Source organism: Bufo gargarizans, chromosome 4 (genome assembly GCF_014858855.1).
Source record: "Bufo gargarizans isolate SCDJY-AF-19 chromosome 4, ASM1485885v1, whole genome shotgun sequence".
NCBI lineage: Eukaryota > Metazoa > Chordata > Amphibia > Anura > Bufonidae > Bufo > Bufo gargarizans.
This window is the reverse complement of record NC_058083.1, coordinates 327,705,063-327,724,436: the sequence shown is the minus strand read 5'-3', so window position 1 is coordinate 327,724,436 and position 19,374 is coordinate 327,705,063.

The window sequence follows — 19,374 nt, the reverse complement described above, 5'->3', positions numbered from 1 at the left end:
AGGGGGGGGGGGGGGTTGGGGGGGAGCGCACACTGGCCCCAATGTATTAAAACAATAGAGGGAGGGAGGGGGGGTTGGGAGGGGCGCGCACACTGGCCCCAATGTATTAAAACAATAGAGGGAGGGAGGGGGGGTTGGGGGGGCGCGCGCACACTGGCCCCAATGTATTAAAACAATAGAGGGAGGGAGGGAGGGAGGGAGGGGGGTGCGCACACTGGCCACCAACGAGTTAACAACAGGGGAGGGGGGGCCCACTGGCCACCAATGAGTTAAAAACAGGGGGGGGGGTCTGCCCCCTGCTGCCTGGCAGCACCTGCCAGGCAGCAGGGGACAGTCATGTACACAGTTTTTTCGTATATTCTAACCTGAAGCGTCTCCATCACCATGGGAACGCCTCTGTGTTAGAATATACTGTCGGAAATGAGTTTCACGATGTAGCTCATATCCGACAGTATATTCTAACATAGAGGCGTTCCCATGGTGATGGGGACGCTACAAGTTAAAATATACCATCGGATTGGAGAAAACTCCAATCCGATGGTATAACTTTACATTGAAAGTCAATGGGGACGGATCCGTTTGAAATGGCACCATATTGTGTCAACATCAAACGGATCCGTCCCCATTGACTTGCATTGTAATTCAGGACGGATCCGTTTGGCTCCGCACGGCCAGGCGGACACCAAAATGACTTTTTTTTCATGTCCGTGGATCCTCCAAAAATCAAGGAAGACCCACGGACGGAAAAACGGTCACGGATCACGGACCAACGGAACCCCGTTTTGCGGACCGTGAAAAAAAACGTCCGTGTGCATGAGGCCTTAGGTGTATGATCTCCTTGTTATCCCCAAAACACCCTTTCATTATGTTGTCCGTGATATTATTACTAGGGATGAGCGAATTGCCTTTTGATTCGCATAAAATTTCGTTCTAATACTCCATACAGTACAGGAGCTCCATATAGTATTAGAATGTATTGGCTCCGATGAGCCGAAGTTATTGCTCGGGTTCGGTTCCAAGTGGTACCTTGGAACCGAACCTGAATTCAGGAAATGTTTTTTCACAGTACAAACTAATTTATAAAAGTTATTGCGTGAAGTCTCGCGAGACTTTGCAAAGCAATAACTTCGGCTCATCTGAGTCAATACATTCTAATACTGTACGGAGCTCCGGCTCTGTACAGTATTAGAACAAAGTTTTATGCGAATCAACTTCGGATGTTTCATCCAAAGTCGATTCGCTCATCCCTAATTATTACTCCTCTGAAACAATTATTGTTTTAAGTGCTGCAACTTTCTGCAAGCTACTATCCAATTTTGATGAATAACAGTTTTAATCATCTTACTCATGGACCCACATTGAAAGGGCAAAGCAAACCTTTTGTCCCTCAGTTTTTTCTTTGATTTTGATAATTTTTCCCTATCGTGTCTTGCAGCTTCTTTCTCAACTATCTCTTTGAGGTAACCCATACCCAAAATACAAATCTTCAAATCACTAGAATGTTTTTCAAGTTCTTTGTCTTCACTATTAATTCTTTTTAAAGAGGACCTTTCATGGGTTTGTAGTAAGTAAGACAAATATCTGTACCAGCTGATGCTGCCACCCTGCGCTCGGCTATTTTCGGTGGCCCCATAGAAATGAATAGAGGGCGACTGCGCATGCACAGTGCGCTCTCCTTCACTTTCGGGGCTCCGTTCTCGATATAGGTGCGGGTCCCAGTGGTGGGACCCGCACCTATAAGACAATGGGGGCATATCCTAGCGATATGCCCCCATTGTCTGAGATGAGAAAACCCCTTTAACTCTTGCAGTGCTAAAAGTTTTCTGAGTACTAGTCCCAATGCACACAGGGAGCGACACCTATGCCTGCCCTGGACAACAAGACAGCAGTGGGCACAGACCGCCAGCATGACACAGTGACTCTCACAAAAACCTTGGGGCACATTTATTAAGAGTGCCGTTTTAGATCCCGGCCTTAATAAAGGCCCATAGATGGTAGTGGTTCCAATGAAGTCATGAAAAGACGCCAGCCTTTTGTCACCACCAGACATCTGAGAAGCTCTGACAGACGTTCTTCAGATCCCAGGTGACCCTGACTCCCTCCGTATCAAGTGTAGGGAGCCGGTGGTCGTGTCCCCTCACTATTATAGGGTGTTCAGGTGTTATACAGTCGAGGAACGAAGATATGCGATCGTCTACCATTGAGATTTTTGCATAGGCTGAGCAGTTAGGGAGAGAGCCAGGTCTGTTGCAGGGCTCTCCCTTTGGTTCCTTAGTTTTGGATCCAGTCAGTCGGATCTTCATTTTGTGTCTTCTAGTTTTCTGTACACCTTTCGTGACACCTTTACATAACTTCGGCACATCCTGTAAGCCAGCTTCCGAGCTATCTCACATTTAGATCATTTTCTGCGCCTAAAACAGGTGTAGAAAATAATGAATGAAACGGGCCTGCTGGCCCGTCCCAGCCCAAGCCACATCCACAATTTTAGACCCGGTGTAAGCGGGGCGAAGTCGTTGCACCGCCATCTGCGCCTGAAATACGCCTAATTTAGGCGTATTTTAGAATAATAAATGACCCCTTTATCATATTTGGCAAATATCTCACGCCTCAAAATAAGCCAAAAAGATATTAGAATAAGTAGGTGTGACAAGCATACTCATCGCCATATCAGACCTTTGGATAAATCATTGCCATTAAATTGAAATACATTGTTCTGAAGAATAGATTCTAGACACTCTATGATAAAATCCTGGCATTCCTGACCATTTTTGTATATCAACTGTTTGTAAGTATCATTGTCACTCAGTAAACGTCCTGACTCTTCCATATAATAATCCTTAGATAGTACAATGATATTAATATCACTGGGGCCAACTACCTAAAATATAACTTTTAATCTAAATATCTTAAAAAATACACAAATGGGTCCCTCACGTGGGGACCGATAGACATACAAAAAACATACAGACAGAAAGAGCCAATTCAAGGACTAGGTGGAGGAGGCTGTATATGGTGGTACACCAGGGCCAGAACCATATGGGTCCCTAATGTGTCCCTATGGTGTCCCTGCGCTTGTCTCAGCCCAGAGATGCACCCTAATGGTGGGAGCACTCCGTTCCCGAACCTAACCTACCTGTCCTTAAATTGCCCTTATGACATAGCGACCCATATGGATGTCTGGGTCCTGCAACGATACTGTAACAAAATATTTAGTCCTAATTGAAGGTCCAGGAGGATCCCTGGATCAAACAATAAGAAAACCACAATTTATAACTATCTATGTAATCCCTGGATCAAACAATAAGAAAACCACAATTTATAACTATCTATGTAAATTGTGGTTTTCTTATTGTTTGATCCAGGGATTATTGTTTGATCCAGGGATTTCTTATTGTTTGATCCATTGTTTGATCCAGGGATCTTATTGTTTGCCCCCTTGTTGGCTGGTTTCACACAGCAGACACCCAGGGCTAATGTCTGCAATCATCGATAATTCCAGGGGTCGAGTCCAGGGGGAACGCGTGGGAACGGCGTTCCTGCACTTTTTTCATGGCAGGAACGCCGTTCCCTTTCATCTGTGTGCGGCGGGGCAGGCAGTGTGCGGCGGCGGGGCAGGCACTGAGATGAGCGCTTCCATTGTGGAAGTGAAGCGCTCATCTCCATGGTGATCTGTTTCTGTTTATATCGCTGTCCTCAGGACAGCGATAAAAAAGAAGGGTAGTGTCTAAACTCCAGACACTAAACGGACCTTCTGACGTCACACTATCACGTGACATTTCTAGGTCACGTGGGTCGGCAGCCAGCGCGCGCTTCAGAAGTTCTATTACAGCAGGAAGGTCAGGCATGGCTGCTCTGCGCACCAGCGTCTTTAGCACTGACAGGGGAGAGTGTCTGCCTGAGAGGGACATGTGAAGCCTGTGGAGGGGGCTGACAATTCTGTGAGGTGTGCCATGTGGGATGGGGGGACTATGGTGTGGGATTGTATGATGGGGGGGACTATGGTGTGGGATTGTATGATGGGGGGGACTATGGTGTGGGATTGTATGATGGGGGGACTATGGTGTGGGATTGTATGATGGGGGGGACTATGGTGTGGGATTGTATGATGGGGTGGGGGACTATGGTGTGGGATTGTATGATGGGGTGGGGGGACTATGGTGTGGGATTGTATGATGGGGGGGACTATGGTGTGGGATTGTATGATGGGGGGGACTATGGTGTGGGATTGTATGGGGGGGCGCTGCTGTGTGGGATTGTATGGGGGGGGCGCTGCTGTGTGGGATTGTATGCGGGGGGCGCTGCTGTGTGGGATTGTATGCGGGGGGGGGGCGCTGCTGTGTGGGATTGTATGCGGGGGGGGGCTGCTGTGTGCAATTGTATGGGGGGGTGCTGCTGTGTGGAATTGTATGGGGGGGCGCTGCTGTGTGGGATTGTATGGGGGGGCGCTGCTGTGTGGGATTGTATGGGGGGGCGCTGCTGTGTGGGATTGTATGGGGGGGGCCGCTGCTGTGTGGGATTGTATGGGGGGGGGGGGGCGCTGCTGTGTGGGATTGTATGCGGGGGGGGGGGGGTTGCATTGCATCTTGGGTGAGTTCCCACAGTTTTTTTCCCAGGACTTGACCCCTGGATAATTCTGATCACAGACAATTAACCCCTCAGATGCAGTGGTCAATAGTGACATGACCTCTGAGGTGGCTTTAAGGGCTGCACTCCCGGGGCTCAAATGGCTTCCCTGCACTGAGATCAGGGAAGCCATTTGTTGATAGTGACAGGCCGGAGCCTGTATGAGCCAACCATGCCTATCACAGTTATATTCCAATGTTGGCTTGCTGGTGGCAGTACTGCATTGGAATATACTGAATTTCCAATACACTAATGTCTATTAAATCACATAAGTATGTGGGGAAAGCAATCTAATGATTGCACGTTCAGAAAAAAGTTTTAAAGAATTAAAAAATATATAAAAATTCTAATAACCCCCCTTTCCCCATAATATTAATAAACAATAAAAAACAAACATCATATGCACTGCCACATCCCAAAATGCTCAAACTATTAAAATATAAACTTATTGATCCTGTACGGTGAATGCCGAAAATGTAAAATGGACGATTTGCCACTTTTTGCTGCTTCACCGTTGAACTTTTTTTTTAATAAAAAGTGATGAAAAGTAATACACACTCCAAAATTGTATAGATAAAAACTACAGATCTCCGCACAAAAAATGAGCCCTCACACTGCCCTGTAGGTGGAACATAAATAAGTTACAGGGTCAGAATATGGCGATGCCAACATTTGTATTTATTCAGTATTAAAACACAAGAAAATCTATACAAATGTGGTACCACTGTAATCATACTGACCCGGAGAATGAAGGGAACAGGGACTGCTGTCCATACAATTGCTCATTCCCAGTAATTACCCTATGTAAAGGTGCTGCCAAATACCTAACGAACAAGCAAGCATTTGATGGCTGATCGCATTTTTCATACGGCAACTAAAATAGTTGTTTGTCGCCAGCATGCTGCTCCGTGTAATCTGGGATGTGTTGCCTGCAATCAATAAATCTGTATGGGGATAAACAATCATATTAGCGATCGTTCATTCTCATACAAAGGGAATGAGTGCTCCATGTGAATGCAGCTCCACAGTGGCTGAAAAATCAGGCAATGGCAGAATGAATGGTTAGTTCACCTTCTGAGAACATCAGTCATTTTTAATTTCAACATGTCCAACCCTTGTCCCTTACATTTGCCATTGGAGGAGAGTTGGGTCACCACTAGTGTTGAGCAAATCAAAGTATACGAAGTGGACTTATATATGAATTTCAGGAAAAATTTGATTCGTCTTAAAGCCGAATCTCCTCGTGTTACTTGTTAAAGAATCAATTTTCTGAAATAGCAGTAAAAACAAAAACAATACATATTCATCTCATCTATTTGTCCATCATGGCCATCTTGATTAAAGAAAATGCGCCAAATCTTCCTTGCACTGACGTTGGCCAGGCACTGATGTCATCACTGATGATGTCACCGCACCCGTGGTGACGTCATCGCATCAGCACAGGTGATATTTGGTGCATTGTCTTTAATCAAGATGGCCGCAACGGCCTCTCTGCGATCTAATGAATGAGATGAATATTCTTTTTTTGGTTTTTAACCCCTGATTAACTCCTGAAAGGCCGGAATGTGACTGTCAGATGCCTCGATAAGTGTTGAACGCTGCATCTGAGAGGTTCAATGGCGGAGCGATGGTGGAGCAATCACCATTCCCCTTCATTATGCCCACTACATACAATGGAAAGCATCACAAATCAAATTTCTTTGTGAACTTCGGCGAACAAGCAGGATCACATTTTTGATAACTTTGCTCATCTCATCATCAGATGGTTGGTCAGTCCCACCAAAATTGTCAGGTTTGGCCATTATATGTAAGATGAATGACCACATTAACAGCTCTAGGCACACATTTTATTTTAATTAAACAAAAAAACAACTTTGTGCTTTCTTCAGTGGAAGGGAATGCATTTTAAGCAAACCTCAGCATATCTGTCCACATTTGTGTGTTCACTAGACCCAGAATAAACTAAGAATAGATGGAATATATAGATAGACTAGTTATTTCTATTTTTATCGGTATCTCTTTGAGAAAGGAGAGAAATGAGATAAGCAGCAGGTAAGAATGTACACGTCCATGCAGGGTCATAAACCACCATCAGTACATAAAACGACAGTTGCCTCTTTGTTTGTTGGTAAATTATAGCTTCTTTAAAATTCTGTAAAACACAATAATACAATTTGCATTGGAAAGCATGTTGAACAGATCAGTCTTCCCACTGATTTGCAAATCTATTGTATTGCTACACAATTAACCTGTGAGAGAGTTGTCTGTGACAGGGTAAACACAGTTAAATGAGGTGCTGCCAATCTCCACTTGCAAATGTTCTCATTTACAGGCACTCATAGTATCCAGATGTTAGTAATGTTACACCAGTGCGACTTTTCCTTATAGGGGCATATGGTGCCAGGCACAAGTATAATAACTGCAATTATGCCTGAGCTTGCTGTGGTCCCGGTGTATTGTATGGGAATCCAGACACTATTCCCACCAGCTACTTGGCTAATATCAAATAACGGCTTTTCTTCATATCACAGATAACAAATGTCCTAGTAAGCAAGTAAGCACGCTAGCTCAGCACACATACACATGTATATATGTATATATCCTTATATATCCTTAATATATATATATATATATATATATATATATACTGAGCAAGCATGCTTACTTGCTTACTAGGACATTCTCTCTCTCTCTCTCTCTATATATATATATATATATATATATATATATGTATAAAAAATAGATGAGCAGCACACAAATCCCAAGCGGTGCAATTCCTTGAAACGGACCACGGACTTTGATCCAGATGAGTATATGCAAGAAGAAATCCATGGCAGCACACAGATATCCTTGAAATAAGGGTTATTTTATTCACCCGTGTGTAGACAGCAACATTTCAGCTCACTCAATGGAGCCTTTGTCAAGCCATAATACAAAGTGCAAACTCAGGTGCTTATAAAGCATACATAATTAACAAAGTGATTACATAATTATATCTCAATTAATATAAAAAAATATTAATAAAACCAGTGAATCTAAATTGGACATGATTGTAGTATAAAAAGCAGAATCAAATATCAATAAAGTGCTGTGTGCCACAAATATTAGCCATCAATACATACAGTTATAGTGCATAATAACATCAATTGATACTCTCTTACAGGTGTGCATGATTGTGATGAATAAAAAGATAATAATCCATTCAATATATATATATACTAGCAGAAGGACCCGGCTTTGCACGGGTATATTTCCTCTATTTCATTTAATGTTTGTGTGTGTCGTTAAAAGATATCGACAGTATTGACTTTAACAGTGACATCTACAGTACCCTTCTCCTTTAACAGTGACCTCCACAGCGGCCTGCCCCTTAACAGTAACAGCCACAGCGCCTTCCCCTTTAACAGTGACCTCCACAGCATCCCGCCCCCTTATCAGTGACCTCCACAGCCTCCCGCCCCCTTAACAGTGACCTCCACAGCAGCCCGCCCCTTTAACAGTGACCTCCACATCGGCCACCCTTTTATTAGTGACCTCCACAGTAACCCATTTCCTTAACAGTGATTTCCACAACACCCCTATCCCCTTAACAGTGGCCTCTACAGCAATCTGCCTCTTAACACTGACCTCCATAGCAGACCGTCCCCCTTGTCCTTTTGAACAGCTCACTCTCAGACAGCAGCACTGTGCTGTCTGAGCGTGAGCTGCAGGGAGAAAGTTCACCATACCTCCTACCCCTGCAGCTGACAGAAGTTGATTTTTACCTTCATTTTTTCAATCCCCGCTGACTGCGGAGTGGGAGGGGGCATGGCCTAACTGGATTGGGGGCATGGCTTAGTGGGGCCTGGGGGTGGGGTGTTTAATCCTGTCTTTTGAGGGTGGCCTGAATGGCCACCCTACCTGCCTCTGGACTGTGACCTCTACAGCACTCCATTCCCTTAACAGTGTCATCTGCATCGCCCTGCCCCTTTAAAGCTGACCAGCAGCAGTGAAGAAAAATAGCTGGGTTGTTATGGAAACCTGGTGTAAAACTGTTTGTATGTGGAGACTAAGGGCCTTCTATTGGCTGATAAGGGACATGTGACCATGTGTATGGCAGTTGGGATATGAAGAGAAAGACCTGCAAACTTCTATTGGCTAATGTAGGTCATGTGATGTGCCATATTTGCATTTTTTGGGAATATCTCAGGAACAGTACGTGCTAGAAAAACTGAGACCCGGTCTAAAACCTTCCTTGATGTACTTGTTTGCCAAATTTCGTGATTGTAAATGCGATGGTGCGGATTCCTTTAGCGGACATACATACAGTACAGAACAAAAGTTTGGACACACCTTCTCATTCAAAGAGTTTTCTTTATTTTCATGACTATGAAAATTGTAGATTCACACTGAAGGCATCAAAACTATGAATTAACACATGTGGAATTATATACATAACAAAAAAATGTGAAACAACTGAAAATATGTCATATTCTAGGTTCTTCAAAGTAGCCACCTTTTGCTTTAATTACTGCTTTGCACACTCTTGGCATTCTCTTGATGAGCTTCAAGAGGTAGTCACCTGAAATGGTCTTCCAACAGTCTTGAAGTCCCCAGAGATGCTTAGCACTTGTTGGCCCTTTTGCCTTCACTCTGCTCGATTGGGTTCAGGTCTGGTGACTGTGGAGGCCAGGTCATCTGGCGCAGAACCCCATCACTCTCATTCATGGTCAAATAGCCCTTACACAGCCTGGAGGTGTGTTTGGGCTCATTGTCCTGTTGAAAAATAAATGATGGTCCAAACCGGATAGAATAGCATGCCGCTGCAAGATGCTGTGGTAGTCATGCTGGTTCAGTATGCCTTCAATTTTGAATAAATCCCCAACAGTGTCACCAGCAAAGCACCCCCACACCATCACACCTCCTCCTCCATGATTCATGGTGGGAACCAGGCATGTAGAGTCCATCCGTTCACCTTTTCTGCGTCGCACAAAGACACGGTGGTTGGAACCAAAGATCTCAAATTTGGACTCATCAGACCAAAGCACAGATTTCCACTGGTCTAATGTCCATTCCTTGTGTTCTTTAGCCCAAACAAGTCTCTTCTGCTTGTTGCCTGTCCTTAGCAGTGGTTTCCTAGCACTGATTCAGGACAGTCTCCTCTTAACAGTTGTTCTAGAGATGTGTCTGCTGCTAGAACTCTGTGTGGCATTCACCTGGTCTCTAATCTGAGCTGCTGTTAATCTGCGATTTCTGAGGCTGGTGACTCGGATGAACTTATCCTCCGCAGCAGAGGTGACTCTTGGTCTTCCTTTCCTGGGGCGGTCCGCATGTGAGCCAGTTTCTTTGTAGCGCTTGATGGTTTTTGTGACTGCACTTGTGGACACTTTCAAAGTTTTCCCAATTTTTCGGACTGACTGACCTTCATTTCTTAAAGTAATGATGGCAACTCGTTTTTCTTTACTTAGCTGCTTTTTTCTTGCCATAATACAAATTCTAACAGTCTATTCAGTAGGACTATCAGCTGTGTATCCACCTTACTTCTCCACAACGCAACTGATGGTCCCAACCCCATTTATAAGGCAAGAAATCCCACTTATTAAACCTGACAGGGCACACCTATGAAGTGAAAACCATTTCAGGTGACTACCTCTTGAAGCTCATCAAGAGAATGCCAAGAGTGTGCAAAGCAGTAATCAAAGCAAAAGGTGGCTACTTTGAAGAACCTAGAATATTACATATTTTCGGTTGTTTAACACTTTTTTGTTATGTATATAATTCCACATGTGTTAATTCCTAGTTTTGATGCCTTCAGTGTGAATCTACAATTTTCATAGTCATGAAAATAAAGAAAACTCTTTGAATGAGAAGGTGTGTCCAAACGTTTGGTCTGTACTGTACATACACATACATACTCTCATCTTTATATATTAGATATATATTGTTTTCTCATATAAATATTATCATAAATTAAAAAATTACACTTATATATCTTACAGCAAGGGAGATTATCAGCTTCAGCATGGCCTATATCTGAGCGTAAAATAATAGTATCGGGGGTAGGTAAAATCCAACCTCTACAAGTCTTTTTTTTTTTATGCTAAGGTAAGGGGGTTTAGATGTCAACAGATCCTACTGAAACAAACATGTCAATGACAATGCAGAGACAGTCAGTTGTCCTGGTGGGCTAGCTCTCAATTATGTACTGAGAAGTCAAAGGAAGGAAACTCTTTCAAAAGCACAACTGCAGGAAAACCTAAAAATTCAAGTTTGACAAGAGTTAGGCAGTCTGCTCCTCTCCAAGTCATAGTCATAGGTGGTTTGGAAGTTTAGTGAGATCTGCGGTAGAGCACTGCAAGATCCACAAATCATAGACCTGCTTTTGTTGTTCACATGTCTGCATAATAACCATTGATGGAAGGCTGTGATCAAAAGGAAATGCTGTCTGCTAGTCAACAAAGGAGTGGCTCTAATACATTTCTTAAAGGAAAAATGTCACCAAAATGTTTATCTGCCAGTTAAAACCGGATAGTAACATTCCTCTTTTTTTTTCTAATCTGTTTTTATTTTCTGATTGTAGATTTTTTTATTTTATTTTCTGAACATGATTATTCGGGCGGCCATCTTGCCTGAGCGCTTCTTAACAGTATTTACACAGCATTAATAAAATTGCTTTACGGCAGCCCCACTGATCATAGACACAATGGTCAGGTGGAGAACCATATTGACTTACATGGTAAGGTTTTCTAGGCACGCTCTGTGACATGTGCAGAGGTCATTGTACAAAGAATAGATAAGCTCTTCCAATCACCTATTGGGAATGGTGGATCCTGTCTTATCTACAGTGGGGAAAATAAGTATTTGATACATTGGCGATTTTGCAAGTTTTCCCACCTACAAAGAATGGGGACATCTGTAATTGTTATCGTAGGTACACTTAAGGCTCCTTTCACACCTGCGTTCAGGTGTCCGCTCGTGAGCTCCGTTTGAAGGGGCTCACAAGCGGCCCTGAACGCAGCCGTCTGGCCCTAATGCATTCTCAGTGGAGGCGGATCCACTGAGAATGCATCCGCCTGCCAGCGCTCAGCCTCCGCTCCGCTCAGTGAGCGGACACCTGAACGCTGCAAGCAGCGTTCGGGTGTCCGCCTGGCCGTGCGGAGGCGAGCGGATCCGTTCCGACTTATAATGAAAGTCAATAGGGACGGATCCGCTTGAAGATGACACCATATGGCTCAATCTTCAAGCGGATCCGTCCCCCATTGACTTTCAATGTAAAGTCTGAACGGATCCGCTCAGGCTACTTTCACACTTCGAAATTTTTCTAAGTTATAATGCAGACGGATCCGTTCTGAACGGATGCAAACGTCTGCATTATAGGAGCGGATCCGTCTGATGAAACATCAGACGGACCCGCTCCGAACGCTAGTGTGAAAGTAACCTAAACTGTAAAAGACAGAATCTAAAATAAAAATCCAGAAATTACATTGTATGATTTTTAAATAATTAATTTGCATTTTATTGCATGAAATAACTATTTGATACAATAGAAAGTAAATAACAGAAGTAAATATTTGCAACAGAAACCCTTTGTTTGCAATTACAGAGGTCAGACGTTTCCTGTAGTTCTTGACCAAGTTTGCACACACTGCAGCAGGGATTTTGGCCCACTCCTCCATACAGATCTCAAGATCTTTCAGGTTTTGGGGCTGTCTCTGGACTACATTGAGTTTAACTCCCTCTAAAGATTTTCAATTGGGTTCAGGTTTGTCACTTTAGGACCTTGAAATGCTTCTTACAGAGCCACTCCTTAGTTGCCCTTTCGTGTGTTGTGGGTCATTGTCATGCTGGAAGACCCAGCTATGACCCATCTTCAATGCTCTTACTGAGGGAAGAAAGTTGTTGGCCAAGACTGTGGTCCCAGCTCTCTTCAGGTCATTGACCAGGTCCTCCTGTGTAGTTCTGGGCTCATTCCTGGCCTTTCTCAAAATCATTCTTATCCCACGAGGCGAGATCTTGCATGGAGCCCCAGACCAAGGAAGATTGACAATCATCTTGTTTTTCTTCCATTTTCGAATAATTGAGCAAACAGTTGTTGCCTTCTCACCACATTGCTTGCCTATTGTCCTGTAGCCCCAGTCCCAGCCTTGGGCAGGTCTACAATTTTGTCCCTGGTGTCCTTAGACAGCTCTTTGGTCTTGGCCATGGTGGAAAGGTTGGAGTGTGATTGATTGAGTGTGTGGACAGGTGTCTTTTATACTGGTAACGAGTTCAAACAGGTGCAATTAATACAGGTAATGAGTGCAGAGTAGGAGGGCTTCTTAAAGAAAATTGAATAGGTCCGTGAGAGCCAGAATTCTTGCTGGTTGGTAGGTGATCAACTTATTTCATGCAATAAAATGTAAATTAATTATTTGAAAATCATACAATGTGATTTTCTGAGTTTTTTCTGTCTCTCTGTCTCTCACAGCTAAAATGTACCTATGAGAAAAATGACAGACCTCTCCATTCTTTGTAGGTGGGAAAACTTGCAAAATCACCAGTGTATCAAATAATTACTTTATAGTATAAAAATAAGACTTTTATTCAACTGGGTAAACGATATGTAAACGATAGTCTTGAAGTCAAGGGGCAGCGGCTTTCTCGCCTAAAGTCAAGCGCGCCCCGCCCCCTTTACCTCACCATAGCATTTGATTGATAGGATTTTCTTCACTACTGGATGCTTGAATGTAGTCTTGCGGGTGCGCTGTGTCCCTGCAATACCGATGCCTGTGCACTGTTCCAATCCGCCATGAGGTATTATTCAAAAGCTCAATGCTCAGGCACTTGCACACGGGAGCCGATTGCATGCGCTAGACTACATTCAAGCAACCGGTAATGATATAATTAGGCTTCCTATCAATCAAACCCTATAAGGAGTTAAAGGGGGCGGGGCGCGCTTGACTTCAGGCAAGAAAGCCACTGCCCCCTTGACTTCAAGACTATAGTTTACATAGCGTGGCCACTTGAATAAAAGTCCTTTTTCAGACTTTTGCCGCATTGCACAGAAAAGACACAGACACCTTTATAATCATACAACAAGCTGCAACAAGGTACTGCTGGCGGTTTAATATGCATTTTCTAGGTGACAGGTTCCCTTTAAGAGCTGTATTTACATGCATGATTACCTCCACTGTACGAGGATGTAAGATGGCTACTGTCAGTCGCTTGTCCTCATACAATCTCATTATTTCTGGGCAGCAAAGTGCTGTTTGAATGATTGTTCACATGATTGTTTCACCCAAAGAACCAGCATTTTGCTCGTTCATCAAGTGATCTATGGCACCTTTACACTGGTAGATTATCTAGAGAGGGTTCGTAGGATAGTTCCCGATAGTCTTCCCGACAATTGAGCAGTGTAAATGCGCCTTAACTATTAACAGCCGCAGCCAGATGGTGGCTAAAGTGCAGGTCTAAATTGAAGACCACCACACCTCCATATGTACAATATAAAAGCAAAGTTAGTCAGCACTCCAGTAGATGAGCTGTGGCTTCATTTTATGTTTCTGGTGCATGTATATACTATGCAAGACCCTGAAGAAACTCATACCTTCACCATAGTCCTATCTGTCTTGGTTATCTGCTTATTTTTCTTTAAACTATATTTTTTCTTATTTTGGGATGACATTTTGGTTTTTGAATTGATTACTGGTTCTCCATAGAGTTATGGATTCAAGTTACAATGATTTCATCTGACAATGGTTGTCCAGGAACCTGTGAGAGACCACAGTATATGGATTATAAATATTACTTATGCTTTACTATATCAATGAATATCGGGTATGTGGAAATATTTTGATTTAAGATAAGGAGAAATGAGTAATGTACAGTAAAGTATAGTAAGTTCCAATCTTGTGCCCATCCACCTTGCTGTGGTGGATGGGCACAATAATTTTATTTGCTAAGGTCTAACTTTCATTCATATATAGAATATATTAAATGTTTGCAATGTTATGTTGTGTCTTGTGTTTGATTTTTATGGGAATATTCTATCAAGGAAAGATAGTTCTCGGCTGAAAGGTTTTTAAATAACAAAAGATCAATCATCGGACAAAATCTCAAGCACGGTCTACTTCTTTCCTGGCTAAAACAATTGCTTGTTGTTAACTTTCACCTCACAAATGTTCATTATGGTTGAAATTATTCTTCTTCATCAACTTTAGCGCTGTATGTTGCTTTCCGCATCTGATCCGCAATTTCGCGGATAAAATGTGGACCCATTCACTTCTATGGGACCCCAAAAGATGTGGACAGCAGATTGTATTTTTTCCTGTTCCATGGCCCCGCAAAACAAATAAAACATGTCCTATACTTGTCAGTGAAAATCAGGATGTGGCACCATTGGAGTCTATGGGTCCACAAAAATGCGGAATTCAATCCGTCTTTTTTTGTGGATACACATTTTTGCGGACAGCAAAAAACATACGGCCGTCTGAATGAGCCCTTAGTCTAATGATTGGCTCAGCTATCAGTCACACTGACATGTCAACTAGCTGGGACTTGGCTGGTCGGCATGGCAATCCTCTCAGCAGAGCCCTGCATAGTGATTTGGTGGAGTAAACTACTGACAGTTGGAAGTGTTTTACTTAAAGGGGTTATCCCATGACTAATGTAAAAAAAGTGAGAATCAGACATCATATAGTACATGCCAATCTCTTTCCATTAAAGCTAGAACCAGCCCTGTACCTCACATGGATCCAAAGCTTCCCTATGCATTGCTCCAATTGATCTGCTAGATTTATTTTAAGCCAGCAGCTCAGGGGACATGTACTTTTGGCTGCAGCTCTCTGTCTATCACAGCTCAGGGGGTGGTTCCTTCTTGCTGCAGCTCTCTCTCTCTCTCTCACAGCTCAGGGGGTGGTTCCTTCTTGCTGCAGCTCTCTCCCTGTAACTGTCACAGCAATAGTAGATAGGACTGGTGCCAGTTGATGGATGGAACTGAGCATGTGTGTCCACCTCATTCATTTTACTGAGGGGAACAGGGTAGTAAGGAAAAGATCAAACAGCAGGTGGCGCTATAGAGATATTTGTTATGGAATAACTCAGTGGCTGTAATACATTTTTATTTACATGCAATTACAAGTATTCACATCCAGGTGCTGGTTTGAAATATGTATAATATTTTCCAAGAGACATCCCCTTTAATTGCTAAAAAGCCTCTAACACATTTAAGTGGTGTGCAAAGTGTCTGTGAAATGAACTACTCATACATAAGTATTATGCTTATTGTGATAGAACAGCCTTTTGTTTGATTTTTACCACTTGAAACAAAGAGCCAGCAAGATGTTCCCCATGAGACTGAATGATAAATGGATTCTTGCAAAAACAGCAAAGAAACAACACCCGTGTAAGACTCTAGATGCAGTATCTTGCAAAAGTGAGTATACCCCTCACATTTTTGTAAATATTTTATTATATCTTTTCATGGGACAACACTGAAGATATGACACTTTGATATAACGTAAAGTAGTCAGTGTACAGCTTGTACAGTTGCAAGAAAAAGTATGCAAACCCTTTGGAATGATATGGATTTCTGCACAAATTGGTCATAAAATGTGATCTGCTCTTCATCTAAGTCACAACAATAGACAATCACAGTCTGCTTAGACTAATAACACACAAAGAATTAAATGTTACAGACATTCACAGTGCAGGTGGAAAAAGTATGTGAACCCCTAGACACACACCAGTTCTGGGTTTGCTTTTCACAAGAAGCATTGCCTGATGTGAATGATGCCTCACACAAAAGAGCTCTCAGATGAGCTACAATTAAGATTTGTTGACTTGCATAAAGCTGGAAAGAGTTATAAAAGTATCTCCAAAAGCCTTTCTGTTCATCAGTCCACGGTAAGACAAATTGTCTATAAATGGAGAAAGTTCAGCACTGCTGCTACTCTCCCTAGGAGTGGCCATCCTGTAAAGATGACTGCAAGAGCACAGCACAGACTGATCAATGAGGTGAACAACAATCCTAAAGTGTCAGCTAAAGACTTACAAAAGTCTCTGGCATATGCTAACATCCCAGTTAGCGAATCTATGATATGTAAAACACTAAACAAGAATGGATTTCATGGGAGGATACCACAGAGGAAGCCACTGCTGTCCAAAAAAAAAAACATTGCTGCACGTTTACAGTTTGCACAAGAGCACCTGGATGTTCCAAAGCAGTACTGGCAAAATATTCTGTGGACAGATGAAACCAAAGTTGAGTTGTTTGGAAGAAACACACAACACTATGTTTGGAGAAAAAGAGGCACAGCACACCAACATCAAAACCTCATCCCAACTGTGAAGTATGGTGGTGGGGGCATCATGGTTTGGGGCTGCTTTGAGGCATCAGGGCCTGGACGGATTGCTATCATCAAAGAAAAAATGAATTCCCAAGTTTATCAATACATTTTGCAGGAGAACTTAAGGCCATCTGTCCACCAGCTGAAGCTCAACAGAAGATGGGTGTTGCAACAGGACACGACTCAAAGCATAGAAGTAAATCAACAACAGAATGGCTTAAACAGAAGAAAATGCGCCTTCTGGAGTGGCCCAGAGTCCTGACCTCAACCCGATTGAGATGCTGTGGCATGACCTCAAGAAAGCGATTCACACCAGACATCCCAAGAATATTGCTGAACTGAAACAGTTCTGTAAAGAGGAATGGTCAAGAATTACTCCTGACCGTTTGTCACGAGGGTGTCAAGAGCCACGTCTGACTCCGTTATACCCGGGGTCAGGAAGTCGCAGCGGGTGGCTGTGCGCTCTATGTCTAAAGATCACGGTGTTTCTTAGTGTTTGTTTTCTGTGTTTGCCTTGCTATCCTTTTTGTCTCACTCAGGGATCCGTAGCTTCTCCTCCTCAGCTGTTTCTTGTCTGCCACTCCCAAACTCCTTATATTCTCCTCTCACACTTCTCTTGTTGCCAGTTATAGAGCTTCCTGCCTGGACATCTATGCTGACCCACTGGAGCTGAGAATCTGGTTGTTGTTCCAGAGTGCTACCCTCCGGATCCCTGTTGGGCTTTTGTTGTCTCCTGTTGTTGCCCACCTGGGATTATATGTTTAGTTTGTATTGTCTGTCCTCCCCTTGGTGTTTTCCTTTAGAGCTAGTGGTGCGGACTAGTGTTCCCACCGCCCTGTTCACTATCTAGGGCTCATCCTAGGGAAAGCCAGGGTTTTAGGCACGTGATCGGCGTACGGGTGAGGAACCCGTCTAGGGATGACAGGGCAGCCAGGCGCCAGCCGCAAGGTGAGTCAGGGGTCACCACCTTCCCTCTCACTAGGGCAGGGCCTCCCTCTTTTCCTCCCTCCGTGTCACGTATGTGACAGTTACGCCGATCGTGATATTATAACTGGCCCTTATTTTTTTTTTTGAGAAAAAAAAAAAAATATATATATATATAATTTTTTTTTCTCTACTTAGAATCCAATATGGATCCTATTGCTGCTTTGGCAAAACAGCTTCAAGGCCTGTCTTTGGAGGTGGCAGGATTGAAGGCGTCTGTCCTCCAACAGCAGCAGCAAATGCAGCAGACCGTAAGCCCAGCGGTTGCTATGGGTAACCAGGTTGTTACAGAACCCAAGGTTGTTCTTCCTGACAGATTCTCTGGGGGAAGGGACAAATTTGTGTTGTTCCGTGAGGCCTGCAAATTATATTTTAAGCTGCGCCCTTACTCCTCAGGTAATGAAGAACAGCGGGTGGGGATTGTTATTTCCCTGCTTCAGGGGGACCCGCAATCCTGGGCGTTCTCGTTACCCCCTGGTTCCCAGGCTCTCCGGTCAGTGGAGGGATTTTTTGGGGCTTTGGGTCTCATATATGATGACCCTGACCGTGTCGCCCTGGCTGAGTCGAAGTTACGGAGACTCCTACAGGGAGATCGGCTAGCAGAGGAATATTGCTCAGAGTTCCGCAGGTGGGCTACGGATACTCAGTGGAACGACCCGGCTCTCAGGAGTCAGTTCTGCTCTGGGTTATCTGAAAGGGTTAAGGATGCGCTGGCGCTGTATGAGACCCCCCTTTCCCTTGATGCTGTTATGTCCCTCTCTATCAGGATAGATAGACGTCTTAGGGAGAGATCGAAAATTCCTGAGCAATCGGTAACCTCTCCCAAGCAGCAGTTAGTCTGTACTGACTTAGATGAGCCTATGCAGCTAGGAGGAACTTCTCGTCAGGTTCGTCCTCCTGAGGTTCGCCGTAGGTGGGGGGCTTGTTTTTTCTGTGGGGGGAGGGGTTATTTCATTAATGTCTGTCCCTTCTTTCTCAAAAACAAAAGACCGTCGGAAAACTACTAACCCCAGGCTGTGCGGAGGATGTCAGCCGGGGGGTATACGTTTCCTCCATACGAACATCTCAATTTGTGTTGCCAGCGGTTATTGTTTTTGGTGTTAAGACGGAGTCTATTTCTTTTTTTCTAGACAGTGGTGCAGGGGTAAATTTGATAGATGCCCATTTTGCCCGCACTATGGGTTTGTCTCTCTGTACGCTGCAGAGACCCATTCCCATATTCGCTATTGACTCTGCTCCTCTGTCTCAGAGAAACCTCACTCACGTTGTCCATAACTTACATCTTCGGGTAGGGGACCACCATAAGGAGCGTCTTTCATGTTACGTTCTGGAGGGCCTTCCCTCTCCTGTGGTATTGGGTCTTCCCTGGTTGGTAGCGCACAATCCAGTGGTGGATTGGCAGGCCAGGGAGATATTGGAGTGGAGTGAGCATTGCAGAGAGAATTGCTTAAATAACAATTGC